Here is a 20,290-nt window from a genome sequence, read left to right on the forward strand (position 1 = left end):
AAATAGTTCTGGTGCTCGCTGCTCTGGGCAGTGGTATCCGTAGCCTTGCTAAGTATTCAGCAAATCTTAAATGGAACCTTAACAGATCAAGCAAATAACAACAGAGCTGTTTTGGTAGAACTGGGCGAATGGGGCTCACATTGTCTGGCTTCCCTCCAGCCTCCTCCTTTACCTCCGGGGTGACCCTCTAAGCCCCACCGTTTCTACAAGGAACACCAGGGCCTGGCCGTCACCTAGATGTGGAGTCAAACCACACGCAAGCTATTTGAGGAAGGACAGAGAATACAATGGTCGGTGCCACATGAGAACCTCTGCTGCATTTAGAAGTCCTGACCATTTAATTCTCTGTCACTCTGCTTTTTCCACCTGCAGCAGTCCTGCCAGACCCTCACGCAACACCGTGAGCCCATTAGTAGCCAGAATCCTAATGACACCCGGAAGGGGCAGGTGAGCTCCAGGTGTGGCTGAAGCCTGCAGAGCTCCGGTGGGCTGTGTGGTAGAAGCGCTTGTCTCCTGTTCTACTGCATCCCTCAGGGCTTCCTTCTCCTCCCCTGCCCAGTGCTGTCCCATCTTCGGGAGCAGACGGATCACCTGGGCATCTTGTTAAAATGCAGATTCTGATTCAACAGGTCTTGGGTGCCGCCTTAGAGGCTGCATTTCTCTAAAGCTCCCAGGTAATGCCTATGCTGGTGGACTGCACTTTAAGTAGCAAGAGCTTAGGCGACAGATACAGATCAGCAACACAGAGTTTACAGAACAGAAGTATCTGGTTCATATGGATATGTTTTCACATCCGGGGAAGCAGTTCCGAGCTGTTAAATGCTGTTCTTGTTTAAACGCAACTTAGTGTGTGTCTGGTTATTAGCAAAAGAAAGTAGACCTTACACCATCCCGTTCACTTCTGGGAATTTACAGAAAAAAAGCAATACATTTATAGGAAGTTCTTGCGTGAGAAGCTGTTAAGTTTGATCATGTTTTGAAAAACATCTTTGACTAATTTACAAATATGTGCTACTTGCCACATGCACATTGTAAACTTTCATGGGAAAACTGGATAGGTATCCCCTGGGTGGCAGTTCTTGCTCTTCTGCCAGGAATAAAACGTTCATATGACAACATGACCCAGATTTTAAAATTGAGGGAGCAGAGGTTCTGCAAAGCCACATGAGTGCTTAATTAGTGCTGTTTGAAAGTCACTTTGATGTTTCACGGGAAACCCTCAGGGAGCAGTGATGGATGGGACACACTGGCAGCAACATAAGTGATCTACCAAAGTTACGTCTTTTTCACTTTGTTCCTTTGAACTGAAAAATATACTATGCATATTCTAACCATAGCCCATAGCTGTAGCTCCACCCTAGGCCCAGGAATGGGGACGGGAAGATTTTGCTTGGGGTCCCTGCATTTAAACTTCCACCACAGACTTTTACCTTCATCACTTTTACAATTGTTCTGCAAACAGATTCACCAAAACAGTGACTTTGTCTCCTCACCATGCTTGCTGTTCACTCAGCAAATTACTATTCCCAATAATAAGAAGTATGACTGCAAGAAAATGGGCATTTTCCCATGCTTTGCTCCTTTTGTCCAGTTTTATATTTTTCCTTTGAAAACATTTCTCTTGCAGGTTAACGAAGCCTTTACTCAAAAGCATTAGTCTTTCTACCACTTGGATATTTTAGGTAAGGGGTATTTAATACTGTCCTAAAATTATTTTCTATTAGAAGAGAAAAGAAGCTTTGAAAAGTCATGCTTCATTGTTCACATTTTTAATATTGTTTATTATTATTTATTTTATTTTACTTTCATTGAAAGGAATGCTTCTTTCATTAGGGAGAGGAATGTATTATCATCCTGGGATGGTGGAAATTTTTGAGATAAGTCCCATAATTTCCTACACGTAATGTCTCATTACACCTAAAACAACCACAGGTTTACAAGCTAGCTGTTGATGGTCCCGTGCATAATGTCAACAGCTTAGGATAGAGGGATTTTTGCAAATTTTTTTAGTGCTGTCTGGCATGGATTTAGTGCTTATGCCTTTCGGTCTCAATAATTAATAGGATGCAACATTTGTTGCTTCCTAGTATATCTTGCCCTCCAGAAATATTGCCTTACATTCTGCCTCCTGAGGGTCTCTTGTCAAATGGAGGCTTGATTATAGTAGCTGTGAGTCAAACCACAGATGACCAAAAGAGCCCCATACAAATAAATTTGAACAATGTACCACATCAGACAAAGGAGTTTGTCCAAGCAGGCAACAAGGAGATCCCACTGGAAGCAACAAAAACTAACTCTGCTCTTACCAGATAAGCATATATGGGCACATCTTTCGGGCTTATTGGGAGGGTGGTATGATTTCCTGGTGATGGCCATAAAGTCACAACCCACATCTGGAAGTAGGTTGGGATCCACCCGGAGTGGGGTGCAGGCTCAGGGCGGGACAGGAGCCTTGTTCCTGGATCTGTCAAGGCCAAGTGAGATGACCTGCCTACTCTTATACTGCAGTCATAGAAACACGGACAGATCTGGAAAAAGCATGGAGTCAGCCCTCTGAAAATCTAATTGTGCCAGAAAGCAAGGGAGTGCTTGAAGAATGATGAGAACAGGTCAAAAGAACACAGAAAGTGTTGAAGGGGTTTTCCCACTGGCCAAAGCTGGTCATGAATTCTTGTTCTTTGTTTCTAAGATCACTTTTCCTACAGTGTGATCATTTTTATTACTCTTTTTAAGGCACTAACTTGCTATATTTGTCTAAACTTAAGACCTCTACAAGGAGTCCCAAGATACCATGAGTAGGAGATTGCTTGCTGACCTTTGCTTTTTATAGTCCTCTAATGACCTCATAACATTCTGTGTATTTCTTAAATTCACTCACTGTTGGCCTCTGACCTGTTTTGCTTTCTCTCTGAAAGTAAACTTAGATGTGAAGCCAAAACATCACCAGAAAACCCTCCCTGCTTTTTTTGCTCTTTTATAGTTGCGGAACAAGAATCATAACAACTGTAAAAGGAACAGACTACTCAGATTCTCTATGACCATCACAGTCTCCTCCCTGGAGGTGGGTCTACACAGGAAGCCAAATCAGAACCAGAAGTTTCCCCAACATGCACAGAATCAGAAGGGAGGTTGAGGATCCGGCTCTTCAATGCAATCATACAAAGCCAGGCTCACACATCACCTCACTGGCAGCCAAACCAGGAAATGCCAAACCTGGCCGAGGTTCCCTGCCCACTGCCAGTATTTGGCTCTGTCCTTTTCTCTTCCCCAAGCTCGCAAGGCTTCTCAAACTCCTCTTCTGATTAATGTGTGAACATGGGCATGTCCTGACAGGTATTCTGAAAAATATTGCACAACTTTTTCAATGTATATGTCAAAAGCAACCTGTCTACAAGAAGAATGGTAAAAGAGGTGTTGTCATACTCAGAAAATATTATAATCTGCACTGTTCATATATACAATACTAACATTTATATATGTTATAATATATGTTATAAACTTATAACTATAAACTAATGCCATGAAATACAACGGATGGAAGAATTTGTTACCAAGGGATGAGTAGAGCGAACTGAAATGACTTTAAGGTAAATATGTTTAAATTCCATTCCTCAAAGAAATATACTTATTTTTCTAAATGGGAGGATATGAAAAAGTTGGTGACTATGAATCAAGCATAAGTTCATATGAAAAGAATTAGTAAAATATCCTGATGATGAAAAATATGGTCCTTGAACCTGGAAAACTTGAGACTTAAAAAAACAAAGAAAACTTGAAACTAGACATAACTTTTAAATGAAAATATGTGTAATAGGTGGTCTTTAGCCCCAGGATTAGTGAATAAGCACCATTTACTGAGTGTTTACTTTGTGTAAGACATGTTAACAATTTTTTTTTAACTGAGGTATAGTTGATTGTGTAAGTTTAAGGTATACAATGTTTTGGTTTGATACATTTATATATTGCAATATGATTAGCATTAGCTAACACCTCTATTATATTATTGTATTTCTTTTTTTGTGGTGAGAACCACTAAGATCTACTCTCTTGGCAGCTTTGAAGTTTACAATTCAGAATTGTTGATATAATCATTATACTGTGCATTATATCTCCAGAACTTATATATTAATTGCAAGTTTATACCCTTAACAACATCTCCCCAATTCCCCACACCCTAATCCCTGGTAACCACCATTCTACTCTCTTTAGAGTATAAGTTGTTATGAGTTTGGCTTTTTTAGATTCCACATATAAGTGAGATCATGCAATATTTGTCTTTCTGTGTCTGGCTTATCTCACTTAGCATAATATCCTCCAGGTTCACCTACGTTGTTGCAAATGTCCCGATTTCCTTCTTTTTTAAGGCTGAGCAGTGTTTCAGTGTATATATAGACCACATTTTCTTTATCCACTCATCAGTCAATGGATACTTATGTTGTTTCCATATCTTGGCTACTGTAAATAATGCTGCAATGAACATGGGAGTGCAGATATTTCTTCAAGATAGTGATTTCAATTCCTTTGGATAAATACCCAGGAGTGGAACTGTTGGGCCATACGGTAGCTCCATTTTTAATTTTCTGGTTTTCCGCAGTGGCTGCACCAATACATTCCCACCAACAGTGCACAAGCGTTCCCTTTTCTCCACATCTCACCTATACTTGCTGTCTTTTGACTTTTTGATAGTAGCCACTCTAACAGGTGTGAAGTGATATCTCATTGTGCTTTTGATTTGCATTTCCCCAGTGATTAGTGATATTGAGCATCTTTTCATATAGCTGTTGGCCATTTATATGTCTTTTCTGGAAAAATGTCTATTTAGGTCCTTTGCCCATTTTTCAATTGAGTTATTTGGATTTTTGCTATTGAATTGTATGAGTTCTTTATATATTTTGGGTATTAAACCCTTATCATATATATGACTTGCAAATATTTTCTCCCATTCCGTAGGTTGCCTTTTCATTTTGTTGATTGTTTCTTTTGTTATGCAGAAACTTTTTAGTTTGATGTAGTCCCACTTGTTTACTTTTGCTTTTGTTACCTGTGCTTTTGGTATCAATTCCAAAAAAATCATTGCTAAGACCAATGTTAGGAAGCTTTTCCCCTATGTTTTCGTCTGGGAGTTTTATGGTTTCAGGTCTTATATGTACATAATTTTATATCCTGCCTTTTTTTTCCCCATTTGATATGTTCTTATCATACCTATTTGCCACATTATTACCTCATCCTCATAACTATTATTTTTAATGACTATAGTATTAAGACTGGTGAAAATTTTTGCAACTTTAATTTTATAGGGAGATGGACTAATATAGGTACTTATAAACCTTAAAAATTCTATTAGATTACATATCAAAAATTTTATGAGTGACATCAGCAGCACGGTGTCATGAGTCGTTCCTTTTTTCTCTCCCCGTTGATTTACAACTAATCGGACATCCATAAGCAAAAAAAAAAAAAAAGCACCCTGAAAGGCATAAACAGGACACCCGTGAGATCCATCCCTCTGTGCATCTGAAAGAAGGTGGATTGGACCCTAGAGGAACTGGCAAAGAGAGGGAATTGGAGGCAGAGCTGGTGGCGGCAGAGAAGGCTTCGAGCCAGCACGACTTTTCTAGGAGAGGAGGTGGAGGGTGAAGGCAGTGGGGGTGGGGGGAGGGGGAGGGAGCAGGGCCTGCCCAGCCATGTGCTGAGCTGTAGGGATCAGTTGCTCTGTTGCTCTCTCTCAGGAGAGGCCAGAGTGACTGGGGAGAGGAAAAGGAAAGGGAAGCAGGCAAAGAGAACTGAAGGAAAGTGTCTCCCGCTGTCTGCCTCAGGAGGCAAGAGCACTGCCCAAGGACCTCTGGGACTCCTCTACTGGAGGACCTCCCTATCAGGCATCGGCACACTCAAAGCCCCAAGTGCTAACTGGCTCACTGGCTCTGCCATCACCTTTTGCTTTTTTTTTTTTAAATACACTGCCCAATCTCAGCAATTAGCGCTGGTAAGAGAAACCAAAAACTTATGCTATAGCACCACCTTCTGGAAAACAAAAGGAATGCTCTTAACTACCAGTCTGTAGAACGGTTAGAATCAAAATAAAGCCTTGCCTAAATGAGAAATTTGCTACTTCAAATGCAGCGACAGAGGCACTTTTCACCAAACACCGTGAAAAATCATGGTAATATGGCATCACAAAAGTAAAATGACAATTTTCTAGCAAAGACATGGAATATTGGGATCTAACTGATAAAGAAATTAAAATAGCAGTTATGAATAAATCCAATGAGCTACAAGAAAATTCAGGAAGACGATACAATGACCTCAGGAATAAGATTAATGAACAGAAGGTCTACTTTACCAAAGAGGTTGAAAATCTGAAAAAGAACCAAACAGAATTTCTGGAACTCAATAAATGAGATGAAGAATGCATTACAATACATTGGGAATAGAGCAGATCATATGGAAGAAAGAATTAGTGAGCTCAAAGATAGAAATATAGAAATGATTCAAGTGGGAAAGGACAGAGAACTAAGATTTTTAAAGAGTGAAGAAACCTTATGAGAACTATCTGACTACATTAGAAAAGCCAGCATAAGAATAATGGGCATCCCAGAAGGAGAAGAAAGAGACAAGGGAGGAAAAAACATATTTAAAGAAATAATAGCTGAGAGCTTCCCAAACTGGGGAAGGAACTGAATATACAAATGTACATAACTATAGAACATCTTATTTTTGCAACACAAAAAGACCTTCCCCAAGAGACATTATATTAAAATTGGCAAAAGTCAACGGTAAAGAATTTTAAAGGCAGCCAGGGGAAAAAAAGCAGTAACTTACAAATGTATCCCCATTAAGCTATCAGCAGATTTCTCAGCAGAAATTCTATAGGCCAGAGAGAGTGGAATGAAATATTCAAAATAGTGAAAGATAAAAATTGTCAGCCACGAAAGCTCTCTGGCAAAGTTATCCTTCAGATATGAAAGAGAAATAAAGTCTGTCCCAGACAAACAAAAGCTAAGGGAGTTCACCACCACTAGACCTGCCTTATAAGAAATGTTGAAAAGGAGCTATTCAAGTTGAAACAAAAAAAGGAAAGTACACAGAACTCTGATTAAGGTGATAAATAGTCAGAATTAGAATACTATAACTTTTTTTTTAGAATAATATATTTTATTCTTACCTATAGCACAAAGGTTAAAGGAAAAGATCAATAAAAATAACTATAGATACTACATCTTGGTAATAAAATCACAGCATAAAATGAGATAATTTGTTACATCAAAAATATAAAAGAGGGAAAGTAAAAAGATGAAGCCTTTATAGGAGACTGAAAGTAAAATGTTATCAGAAGAAAAAGGACTATTTTATTTATGAGATGTTTTATGTAAACCTCATGATAACCACAAAGCAAAAATCTACAATAGAGACATGAAATATTAAAAACAGGGAGACTGAGCAAATCCTCATGGAAAACCACCAACTTAAAATGTAAACAGAAACAGAAGGAAAAAGAAACAATGGAGAGACAAAATAATCAGAAGGCAAAAGATAAAATGGCAGTAGTAAATCCTTACATGTCAATAATCACCCTAAATGTAAATGGATTGAACTCACTAATCAAAAGGCACAGACTGGCTGGATGAATAAAACAAACAAACAAACAAACAAAAAAAAACCCCGAAAACAAGACCTAACTATATGCTGCCTGCAGGAGATTTATTTCATCCTCAAAATGAAAGGATGGAAGATGGTATTTCAAGCAAATGGAAACAAAAAGAAGGCAGGCATAGCCAACTTATATCAGACAAAATAGACTTCAAACCAAAAAGGGTAACAAGAGACAAAGGAAGTCATTATTTAATGAAAAAGGGGTCAATACATTAAGAAGATATAACAATTTTAAGTACATACACTCCCAACACCCAAGTACCGAAATATTGGGTTGGCCAAAAAGTGACTTCGGTTTGTAAGTAAAAATAAAAGACACATTATTCATTTTCACCAAGAACTTTATTGAACAATGTATTCACCGTTTTGTTCCACTACCTTCTGCCATTTTTCAGGCAACTTCATAATTCCATCTTCCCCAAACTTTTTATCTTTGTGAGCAAAGAACTGTTCCAGATGCCTTTTATAGTCTTCCAGGGAATTGAAATGTTTTTCCATTAAGAGAATTTTGTAAAGGTCGAAATAAATGGAAATCCAAAGGTGCAATGTCTGGTGAATACAGCGGATGAATCGGAACTTCCCAGCCACGCCGTAACACTTTTTGCCTAGTCATCAAAGAAACATGCAGTCTTGCATTATCCTGATTGAAGATTTTGTGTTTTCTGTTGATTAATTCCAGATGCTTTTCGTCGAGTGCTGCTTTCAGTTGGTCTAATTGGGAGCAGTACTTGTTGGAATTAATCTTTTGGTTTTCCAGAAGGAGCTCATAATGGAAGACTCCCTTCCAATCCCACCATATACACAACCTCACCTTCTTTGGATGAAAACCGGCCCTTGGTGTTGTTGGTGGTGGTTCATTTGGCTTGCCCCAAATCTCTTCCATTCCACCTTACCGTACAGTATCTACTTTTCATCACCCGTCACAATTTGTTTTAAAAATGGAACATTTTTCTTACTTTTAAGTAGAGAATTCCATGCAGAAATACAGTCAAGAAGGTTTTTTTTGCTTAACTTATGTGGGACCCAAACATCAAAGCGATGAACATAACCAAGCTGGTGCAAATGATTTTCAATGCTTGATTTGGATATTTTGAGTATGACGGCTATCTCCCACGAGGTATAACATTGATTATTCTTAATTAATGTCTCAATTTGATTGCTATCAACTTCAACTGGTCTACCTGTCTGTGGAGCATTGTCCAGCAAGAAATCCTCCAGCACAAAACTTTGCAAGCCACTTTTGACATGTTCCATCAGTCACAGCACCTTCTCCATACACTGCACAAATCTTTTTTTGCATTTCGGTTGCATTTTTACCTTTCTCGAAATAATAAAACATAATATGCTGAAAAATGTTGCTTTTTTCTTCCATCTTCGATACTAAAATGGCTACACAAAAATTCACCAGTTTTGATAAGTTTTTTTAAAAATGCATGCTGATATGACAGCTGTCACAATACAATTTAACAAAATTGTTTCGAATGAAGTTAAAGACAACTAAGCGCTACTGGATCCATCTTACGGAAAATACCAAATGAACTTTTTGGCCAACCCAATATATTAAGCAATTAATAACATGTCTTAGGGCAGAACTAGACAACATAAAATAATTGGAGGGGATTTCAATATTCCACTCTCAGCACTATTGCTGATCATCCAGACAGAAAATCAACAAAAATGTTGGAATTGGACCACACTTTAGACCAAGAGAACTTAATAGAAATATACAGAGCATTCATCCAACAGCCTAATATACATTTTTCTCAAGTGCACATGGTATATTCTCCAGGACAGATCATATGATAGCTACAATATAAATCTCGGCAAATTTAAGAAGATTGAAATTGTATCAACTATCTTGTCTGACCATAGTGGTATGAAACCAGAAATCAACAAGAGGAAAGTGAGATCTACAAATATGTGAAAACTAAGCAACACACTTCTAAACAACCATTGGGTCAAAGAAGAAATCGAAAGGAAAATAAAAAATTATTTTGAAACAAATGAAAATTGACATAGGGCAGATACGTACACACCCTATTCTATGGCACCAGTGAGTTGGTACATGAATGTTCCACACACTAATCACATATTTTACTTGCTTTGAATACAGGTTGAGAGAAGCAACGCTCTTTCTTCTGTTTCCTGGGCATCACTAAACTGTCCTATTAACTAAAATTATTTCCTTATCTTCTTTTATTTTCTCATACAAGTGTAGAAGGAGAATCCTTGAATTTACTTATTCACTCAACAAACATTTATAGACTGCATAGTTGTAGGCAATACTACAGACCTACTGAATCAAGTAGGGTCCAGGAATCTGTGTTTTCAACAAATTTTCCAGGAGTGTGTGATACCCACTGACAGTAGGAACCACTGACTGATGATTGACTGTCTAGGTAACCACTAAGGAGATCAGTCAGGAACTCATCACAGACAGGCAAGAGATGGAAGAAGCATAAATTAGGTCAGTAGAAGAGTGAGGAAGAGGAGAGAGATGTTCAGAAATGTGAGGTGAATTGGCTGGTGTTGATGGGGTAGGCAGTAGATGGGAAGAAAAAGAAAGAAAGAATAGATCACAGGGCTTCCCTGGTGGCGCAGTGGTTGAGAGTCCACCTGCCGATGCAGGGGACACGGGTTCATGCCCCGGTCCGGGAGGATCCCACGTGCCGCGGAGCGGCTGCGCCCGTGAGCCGTGGCCACTGGGCCTGTGCGTCCGGAGCCTGTGCTCCGCAACGGGAGAGGCCACAACAGTGAGAGGCCCGCATACCGCAAAAAAAAAAAAAAAAAAAAAAAGAAAGAATAGATCACAAATTTCCATAATGGAGATCCAATCATGGTGGTCTCAGGGACTGAAATTTCAAGTTAAGAAGGAGATGAACACTTAAAAGACAAAAGTATGAGCTCAGCTTAGTTCTGTTGACTCCCAGGTATCTATGAGAGACCCAGGTGGAAGTGTCAAGGGGAAGGTTGGAGATCCAAGTCCAAAGTTCAGGGCCTGCGATGAAGATGTAGATTTGGAAGTGATCCACAGAGAAGTGGTAGTTGAAACCACACCAGAATCCAAGATCATGGCAGGGAGAGGGAGAGAGAATAGATGGGCCAAGGGTGAAAGCTTGGGGGCCTTAACTCCACAGTGAAGAGCTGAACAATTGTGCTCTTTAACATTTTAATATAACCCAAATGTTTTAGCATATCACAAATATGAACAAAGAAAATGTTTGAAAGTTTATTTCAGCGTAAAATTCACAGTTCCAATCATTAATTCTTCTTGAACCAAATTTTTGTAGGGCTCACTTCTATGTAAATAACTACTAGATTAAAAATGTAGTCAAATTGTGTCAGAATTTAGTCCTTGGAATGAGGGAAAGAGGGGGACTGATGCTGGGATATGAACCCACTGTTAAAGAAATTGGCTGGGACATTCTCCCCTGAGAGAGAACAGATCCAAGACCTTGGCCACCATCCTCAGACTTTGAAAGACATCCTAGTAACTAAAAAAGGATCTGAGAGTTCCTCCTATTGGTCAAATGACTTTGATATGAATGAACCTTGTTCTAAAGGTTGGACCACAGGAGAATTGGGGATCTGTTTCTAAAATCACCATTATGCAAATGATTCATTGGACCATTGAAGATTAGCATTATTTGTTTTTATAAGCAAATACAGGCACTTCCCTAAAATCTGCAAAAGAACATCAGAAAGTCATTTCTTGCATCTGCAAGTAGAATATTGAGAGCTGGAGACTCCTGGACTCCAGAGGAGTCAGTCACTAAAGGAACTACGTCTTTAGATGATACTTGGAAATTCTTAGCACAGTATAAAAAAGTGAGATTCATTTCTTTCTGTGCCTTAGATTTGAAGGAGTGTTTATTCAAGGTCTTGGACTTTATACTCTGGGGAGCTGAAAGTTTCTTCCAAAGGAATCGTAGACACCCATGGTCCAAAGCTGCACAAAATACCTGATTTAAAAAAAAAAAAGAGTGCTGATATCCCAGAGGAGCTCCCTGTGTCTCTGCTGGCACCAACATGAAATCCAATAGCAATCTATTCCTCCAAGGTAAGCATCTAAACCTTCCTTTAATTTGTCCTGTAAAAACTTTTTTTATGAATGAGTGAACCAATCTATCTATCTCTCAGGGGAAAAAAATCATATTGAGAAATTCACTGAGAATAAAACCCTGAGAGATACAGAAATGAAAAACACAAGAGAGAAAACACAGAAGGGAAAACTACATTGAGATGATGCCAGAGTGTAAAGGCATGACTACAGCTCCTATCGGCTATAACTAGTTCTCAGAAGGTGTCTCTAGCACCAAGACATTCATTTCAGTGTCCAGAGTCCTTGGGGTTTTTTGATAAAACACAGAAGCCATATTGGTGCCCTTTGCAGAATATTGGGAGGTTTTGTAGTCCTGGTATCATCTGCCAACACCAGAGGACTTGGCACTTCTCAAGCTTAGCCCAGAGGGATGCATTTGAGCCAATGCTTAAATAAAATAAAAAGATAAACCTGATTCCTTTCACAGGCCCTCACAGTTTCATCCCCCTTGTCCCTCATGTAGCAGTGGATGATAGGAGGAGCCAGGGTCCCCCAAGGCAGAGGGAGAGGGCCTGCCAATGCAGTTTGCATCTACTTTGCTCACTTCTTAGGGCTAACAGCCCTTCCATAAGACCCAAAAGGTTTCCAGGTGGATCCTGGCTTTACCCAACCTCTTTGACCCAAGACTATCAAATGGATCCTTCCTCGAGTGTCTCAGACAAATATGTACCAAAATTTCCAAATTGGTTTTACAAAATATAAAAATTAAATAAATCTGTATATCTACTAGAAGAATAGGGCAAAGCATTTCAAAACAAGAGTGTAGTACTTTATCAGTAGATGCCCTTGTTTAGTATTGGATTAAACCATATTAATTTGTTGGTGTTTGACTATTTTTGACATAAAAATGATAATTTCGTGTGGTTCAATCTAACAGGTGAGGAATTACTGGGATAGCAAAGGCTAATGGTGCCTAATCTGGGAAAACACTAACCAAGGCAGATTCGTCTCCAGATTCACACTGATGTAGGAAGAAGGACTAGCTCCCCAGATGCCAAAGACTCCTCAATGTTCCCACTTATAATCTCGTAGCAGAAATCCTTTCTCCTCAGATGCTGTCACATGTCCCTTATGAGCCCCTAAAAATTACTAAAACTCAGGTACTTCAACAGCCCACTCTAAGTTTAAGAGAAATGAACTGTTTTGCAACTAGAAAAGATTATGGAAGCAGAGCATACCACTGTGAAGAGCAAGGGACAGTATGGGAACAATTGGGGACCTACATTATTCTCCCTGACCCTTGACCTACACACTGTGCAGCTTTAGAAGACAGACACTTCACTCTCTTCCCTGAAACAGGGTTTTGAATTGTCTAGAAACAAATGAACTCCTCAGTTCTCAATTAATCAGTACATCTCCAGAAAGAAAAAACAAAAAAACTTCTCATACGTATTTAAAAGTCAGTTCCAACAATGATACACACACACACGTATACACACATTGAAAACTTCCCAAAGTTTTCCTGGTTGAACAAACTACTGAGTCCTTGAATTAATAAACAATATGGACATTGGTTTTAAGTGAGCATTGTTGGTTTTTCTGTAGTCTCTTACTTAAGGACAAAATTCTTCTCTAGAAAAGTTTTAACTTATGCACACACACACACACACATTTGTAGAGCCTTTCTGTTTATGCTTCTAAAAGAAGCTTTTAATCGTCTCACGGTGGGGTAGTTGACAAATAATTATAAATAGCAATGACAGGGAATCCTAAACGCCCCTAAACTCTCTGACCCCTGCCCTCAAAAGTCCCAGACACTGACGTACAAATAAGCTGATTTTTCCTTTGGATCTTCAGCCCAAAGCCCTGATGTAGAAAGTTGGGAGCTACATTGGCAAACGCAAGGGACAGTATGCCCAATTTATGAAAATTCCTTTGCATAAACTGGAGGTAAGAAGAGTTTCTCCATAAAATCTAGAGTTTAATCCCCACCCCAGGCCTTCCAGAATTTGGACAGCTCCCTTGTTGGCAATGTCCCAAGCTCTCTTTCCTTAGCCTAGTAGGAGGAAAAGTCATGGGGGCAAAGAGGAACCAGAGAGGGAGAGAGAGTGCACCTGTTTCCTCTCAGGAGAGGAGACCCTGCCCAGCATCTCCTGCATCTCACCTCTACAGCCTCCCTTTGAAAGCAGCCCCAACCTTCTCACTCCTCCATCCTATGGATAGAAAAGCACACAAGACAGTGGTGAGAGAACATCTCAATTTGAGCTTGTCACTAGGAAAGCCCTTCTCATTGAAATGTTCCCACAATGAAAGGAGTAACCAATAAAATAGCCTTAGCCCTTGGCCTATTTTGGTGGCAACACTCCTTCCTTTTGGAGGGAAGTGGAGGCAAGGGGGAATGGGGATTTCTGTTAGCCGGTAGAGCATGCATTCCCTCTTTCTGAACCTTTAGCTGTGTTTACTGCAGCTTTCTTGGGCTGGCTTATCTCTGCCCCCAATTAATTACATAATGCCCCCCATGAGAACCTCAGAGCCTGAACAATCCCATCGCACTCTTGGACCACGTGATGCAGTAGCTCACCTGCACTGGTAAAAGTCTCAAAATAAGACTCCAAGGATTTGTTTTACAGTCAGCCCATCTGGATTATATCTCAAACAAGTCTCAGGATTTTGGAATGTCCACACAGCAAACCAACAGTGGGAGCTGCTCACCTTCTCTGAGAGAACAGGTGAACGAGCAGATGATGTTCGATGAATTCCTTTCACCCTATTCAGCCTCTGGACCAGCAGCAAAGAGAAGGAACATCTTCTATCCCCTAAAACAAGAGGGAGGTTGTATCCTGTAAAACTTGCTCACACTGTTAGAGAGGGAGGAAATATCTACATCACCACCAGAAGCTCACTACCCCTCAAGCAAGAAGCAAGTTAAGTCCTACTCACAACACTTTGTTACCAAGGGCCTTCCTTCCTGAGGCCACCCTTACCAGTGAGAGGGTTACCCCAACATTCCAGAAAGTGAAATCTACACCTGAAGAGAACAAAGCCAGGGCATCCCTGCTAGGCAAGCTCAGGATGCTGAAGCGGAAAGCTGGTCCTCTATCCTTCTCCCTTCTCCCTCCAATTCTATCCCAACCCTCATGTGATGCCCAAAGGGACCTCCTACACGACGCCAGCCCCTCCAATGTACAGTGACACATCCCCTATCTCAAGCCAAGCTCAAAGATGTCATTGTACAGGAACTTAATCCATTCTGTAATAATGTAATCAACCCTTTCTTAGGTGGACACTCTGAATTGTCACTCATCTGACTTTCCAGGACCCCTGCTCTACTACTCCTGTCTAAAGCCAACTATGTTCCCATTTCTCAGGAACTTTTTGGTGTTCCTTTTCCCTATTAAAGAAAGCTGAGGGTTTTATGCAATCACCTAAATGTCACATAAGGGGATTAAAACCTGGGCTCCCATTTTAATATGTGTGGAGCTTAGGGGCTTCCAGTCCCTGGAGAATCTAGTCTTCCATTTGATTTTTCATCTTTTTCTAAGTTTTAAAGACTGACATGGCAAGATGAACATCCTTATCTTGATCTCAGTTATGGTCCTGGATATAGTAGCTCAAAGAGGTTGGGCTTAATACCCTTTCAATCTACAGAACTGATCGTTATTTGTGATGTGGCAATACATCAGCCCACACATAGAGTTGGGGAGTTGGAATGGAAAATGTTAATAAAGCCAAGGTGATGTTTCTCTGAGCTTGTCACTTCAAAGGCCATCACCTCTGATAGCATTTCACCAAACCTGGTTTATACAGCTTATAGCTTACCCGCTTCTCAACCGTATAATCTGGCCTCCTCTCTCACCACGCTACTCAAACTGCTGTTCCCAAAGTCCCCAAAGACCTCCGTGCTACTTTAGCCCTTCTTGACCTCTTAGCAGATTCATCATGGTTAGCTTCGCCCACTCCTTCCTTCTTAAAATACGCTCCTCCCTTGGTTCCTATGATGCTGCACCCTCGTGATGTTCCCGCTCCTTCTCAGGCTCTTCCTTCCCTGTTTGCTTTTTGTTTGCCTGTTTTTGCACATTCCCACCAATGTTGATGTTCCTCAGGACTCCATCCTGGACCTCTTTGGTTTCATTCTATGGGCATTTCCTAGACAGCCTTATCCACTAGCCAGTATCTATAGCATCTTGAGGCCAAGGCCTATTTCTCTCACCTGTATCCTCAGTCCCAGAACAATGGCTACACATAAGATACACCTAACAAACATTTGGTGGGTTAAATTGCTGTTTCTCTTTAATAGCATCAAATCTATGGCTGGCTCCCAGGCCCCCTCCATCAGCGCCTGTATTTCCCCACAGAAAGTGTAAAGTTTACTACACTGTACTTCCTAAAGAAAGACAGAGATTGTTCTTTCCTTGGCCCTTCTCCTGTCCCTTGGGTAAAATTTCTCAGGTAGGCTCCTGAATAGTTTTTCAACCTGCAGTTCACTGCCTGATAGAAGATCATTTAATGTACTAGGTTACAACCACAATTTTTAAATTAAGCAGAATCTAATACACTAATATAGGCAATATCAAAATGTTTTATACATGAGGGACGGGATTTATTTCTTAAATCTCTGTATGTGTGAATGTGTGCACGTAGCACACATTGAGTGTACTGGTAAAAATGTAAAATTTATATATTACAGTGAATTATGGTCAAAAGAAGTTTGAGAAAAACTGCTCTGAAGTGTCCACATACTATATCCAGGTCAAGGGTAATCCCAGTACAGTTTATCTCATAAACAACATATTCTTCTACTAAGCCCTAACAAGTATCATGAACTTAACTCCATTACAGAGCAAGTTTCAGAATAAGTAATCTTTTCATTTTAGTAGCTTCCTAAAAAGATGGACTACTCAAAAATTCAGGGCTTGTGTTGTCACTTAAATTTTTTCTTCTTTTAAACAAACTTCATTAAAATAAAAATTAAGGGCTTCCCTGGTAGTGCAGTGGTTGGGAATCCGCTTGCCAATGCAGAGGACATGGGTTCAAGCCCTGGTCCGGGAAGATCCCACATGCCGCGGAGCAACTAAGCCCGTGAGCCACAACTACTGAGCCCGCATGCCACAACTACTGAAGCCCGTGCACCTAGAGCCAGTGCTCCGCAACAAGAGAAGCCACTGCAATGAGAAACCCATGCACCACAACAGAGAGTAGCCCCCACTCGCTGCAACTAGAGAAAGCCCACGCGCAGCAACGAAGACCCAACGCAGCCAAAAATAAACAAATAAAATAAATAATTTTTTTAAAAAAATTAAAAGGTCATGATATATTTTGCCAGAATATATTTTCATAGCATCAAAATGATCTGTTTCAGAAAATGCATTGTTCTATGTGAAATGAGTATTTAAAAGTCTACACTAGATAAAATCCTTTGGAAATCCATACATGGGCAAGTTTGGACTGACACAGACACTCTTCAGGACTGGGAAGGTGACCCATGATTCTCAGATTTTACCTCCTCCAGAGGGCTCACAAGAAGGACAACTAGGAACCTATTCCAGGCCCTAAAAATAAGGGTATAAGTGGTAGAAGAATCTCCGTTCCAATGGTGGTGAACTTTTGAAATCCTGGGATAAATATATCTGGTAGATTGGGAGAGTGTCACCTTGTGCAGTTTCAGAACCACACATGGAAGAGGCCATAATGATGCATCACAATTCTCTTTGTGTTTTTTGCTGTTGTTGTTGCTGTTTTTAGTGTGCTTGTTCAACAACGACATATAACCCGACACTACATACACCGTTGTCTCCCAGTTTCCCTGTCTTCCTCACCCAATAGCATACCCACCTGGGCCATATGTCAGAGAGTAGGGAACCTCACTGGAGACCTGGGATTATCAACCTGTCGAGAAGCCCTTGCCTTTTTGCCCTGGGGAGCATTTGTATCTTCTCCCTGAGAGTTCTTGACCCCTTGGGACTTTTCATTCATAGGTGCAGATGGACTGGGCTTCATTACCTGTCTTAGGTGTTGGGCTTCTCCCCTAGTCCAGCACTCAGAGGTATAAACAACTAAATTATATAGTTGCTATATGCCAACCAGGAGAAAGGGGAAAGCCCTCTAAGGAAATAAGAAAGCTCTGTACAATAGAGACAGTGGGTATCTGTAATATCATTCAATGCACAGTGGCAGAAAATGAGACTGGAGAAATCACCATGTAACCTGGAGATGAGGGAAAAATCAGGCGTATCAACAAACATGACCACCCTGCAGACGAAACAGTATTCCCATGTCAAAGAAGAGTGTGTCTATAGAAGAGGCGAGTCATCATCAACTATAGCAAATTGGTCTCAAAGAGGAAAAACTGTAGCCGCAGCCTTGCTGAGGGGAGAGGGAGGTTAAATCACAGTAGTACACGTCAGAAGTGTGACTGAACTGAGTCCAATCCCAGCTCCCTCACTTACTAGCTGTGGGGCCTTGGGCAGTTAGTTACCTAACCGTTCCGAGTCCCAGTTTCCTCATCTAAAACGGGGACAATGGCAGTGCCTGACCCATAGAATTGTTGTGAGGGTTAAGGGATGCAACCCATGCAAAGTGCCTGGCAGGTGCCTGCACATGGTCAACTGACAATAAGTGTGAGCTGCTAGTGTTACTTATGTTACTGTTAACACTAATAAGCAATTCATCCTAGACAGGTGTTTAATCATATTTATTCATTCAATAAATATTTACATCAAGCGCCTGTTATATGGGAGTTCGGCCACAAACATGACCCATATGGTCCCTGTTTTGACTGAGATGGTGTATTGTTCATCAAGTTTCTCTATGGCTAGAGTGAAATATCATTCAAATATTTCTGCCCAATGTTAAGCACACCAAAAAGTGTTCTGATCACAGTTTGGCTTCCCCTGTACATTTGCCTGCAGGAAGAGTGCACTGGGCCAACACTGTCTGTACAGTACGGTTTCTCTTGTAAACTAATGTAATGAGTCTGCATTCTAAGCAATCTCTGGGGAGTCTGAGCAGTCTCCTAGGGGCCAAGCGACTCTAGAGCTCTGATACAGTTAGGTATCTGGTGGGTTAAGCAGCAGACTCCAGGCTATGATGAATGCCACCCTCCAGGGTCCTGTTTCATCCCATGTCTCTTCACCCTATGAACCCTCCCAGCCCTGGACACTCTGCCCAGGGGGCTGGCATCTGCCTATTTTCGAATAAAGACAACTGAGGCATGAGGGGCAACAGCCCTGAGCCTGGACCCTGAGGAACTCCAACTGAGCCCCGACTCCACCACATCTAGCCACCTGACCCTGGGCAGGGCACTCAGAGTGCAGGGACCTCGTTCCCCAGGGTGGTGGACAGGATTCAAGAGTGGAATATATGTGGAAAGGCACTGGTGGCATCACAGAGGAGGCAGGCGTAAGAATCACAACCATAGGATCCCTCCTACCTCCCTGGAGCACTCTGGCTTACCCAGAGGGAGGTAGGGGAGACCTGTGTACCTCCAGCTGCAGGGAAGGCCAGACTGCTGGCGAGGACAGAGCTGCTCCATGGTCACTGCTGCAGGACCCGAATGAACCAGTATAGGTGGAGTAGTGAGCCACATGTTGATGTCATATGAAGGCCCTTGAAGTTTTCTTGGGCCAAAATAACTCTCCCACCTGCCTGCTAATTCCCAGCATTAGTCACTCACTGCTTGAGGGATATCTTAGGCGTATTAATGTGAGTTAAGGTATAACTGATCTATTAGGCAACAGATTAGCTAAAGAATACATGAGTAGAGAAAAAGTTATGCAATTCACAGTAAAAACCCTTCGATGGCTTCCCTTGTTCTGATAATAAACTATGCAATTCTGAATGTGATTGCCAAAGCCTTGCATGGTCTGCCCTGCCAACCCTTCCCAAGGATCCTTGTGCCACAATGACTGCACTAGGACCACGTGGCCTTCTTCAGCTCCTTGAACAGACCCAGCTTTTCCCTTCCTCAAAGCCTTCGCACATGCCGCCGGCATCAATCAGGGTGATGATGGCGCATATATATATTCTTACATGCATGCATCCACATACATATATACGTAAACGTGCATACACACATACATGTATAGATACACATATATACCTACAAGAGTATACATATATACACACATACATATATATGCACAAAAAGATTTATTTTAAGGGACTGGCTCATGCAATTGTGAGGGCTGTGAAAAGTCTAAAATCTGTAGGGCAGGCCAGCAGGCTAGAAAAACTTAGGCAGGATTTCTATGTTACAGTTTTGAGACAGAAGAATTCCTTTTTCAGGAAACCTCAGTTTTTTGCTCTTAAGGCCTTCAGCTGATTTTGAGGCTCACCCAGTGTCAAAGCAATCTCCTTTACTTTACAAGTCGACTGACTGTAGATGTTAATCGTATCTACAAAATACCTTCACAGCAACATCTAGTGTTTGACCAAACAGTTGGGCACCATAGCCTAGCCAAACTGACACATAAATTTAACCATCACACTGCCCCTCTGCCTGGGATTTCCCCTCCCTCCCTCACCCGACTGGCACCTTCTTGCCTCCTAGGTGTCACTGTAAGTATCACTTCTTCAGGAAGCCAGCTCTGCCTGTCACCT

General features: G+C 41.0%; 1 long non-coding RNA gene across 1 annotated transcript in view; it reads left to right on the forward strand.

Annotated features, from left to right (window-relative positions):
* The first annotated feature begins 2,965 nt into the window (after positions 1–2,965).
* Positions 2,966–20,290, forward strand: part of LOC117201753 (uncharacterized) — a 31,629-nt gene continuing 14,304 nt past the window's right edge. The window contains exons 1-2 of the long non-coding RNA XR_004483840.2: positions 2,966–3,587; positions 11,507–11,710. This is a non-coding gene — a long non-coding RNA (uncharacterized LOC117201753). The remainder of the gene's footprint in view (positions 3,588–11,506; positions 11,711–20,290) is intronic.

Source organism: Orcinus orca, chromosome 7, assembly GCF_937001465.1.
Source record: "Orcinus orca chromosome 7, mOrcOrc1.1, whole genome shotgun sequence".
Lineage (NCBI taxonomy): Eukaryota > Metazoa > Chordata > Mammalia > Artiodactyla > Delphinidae > Orcinus > Orcinus orca.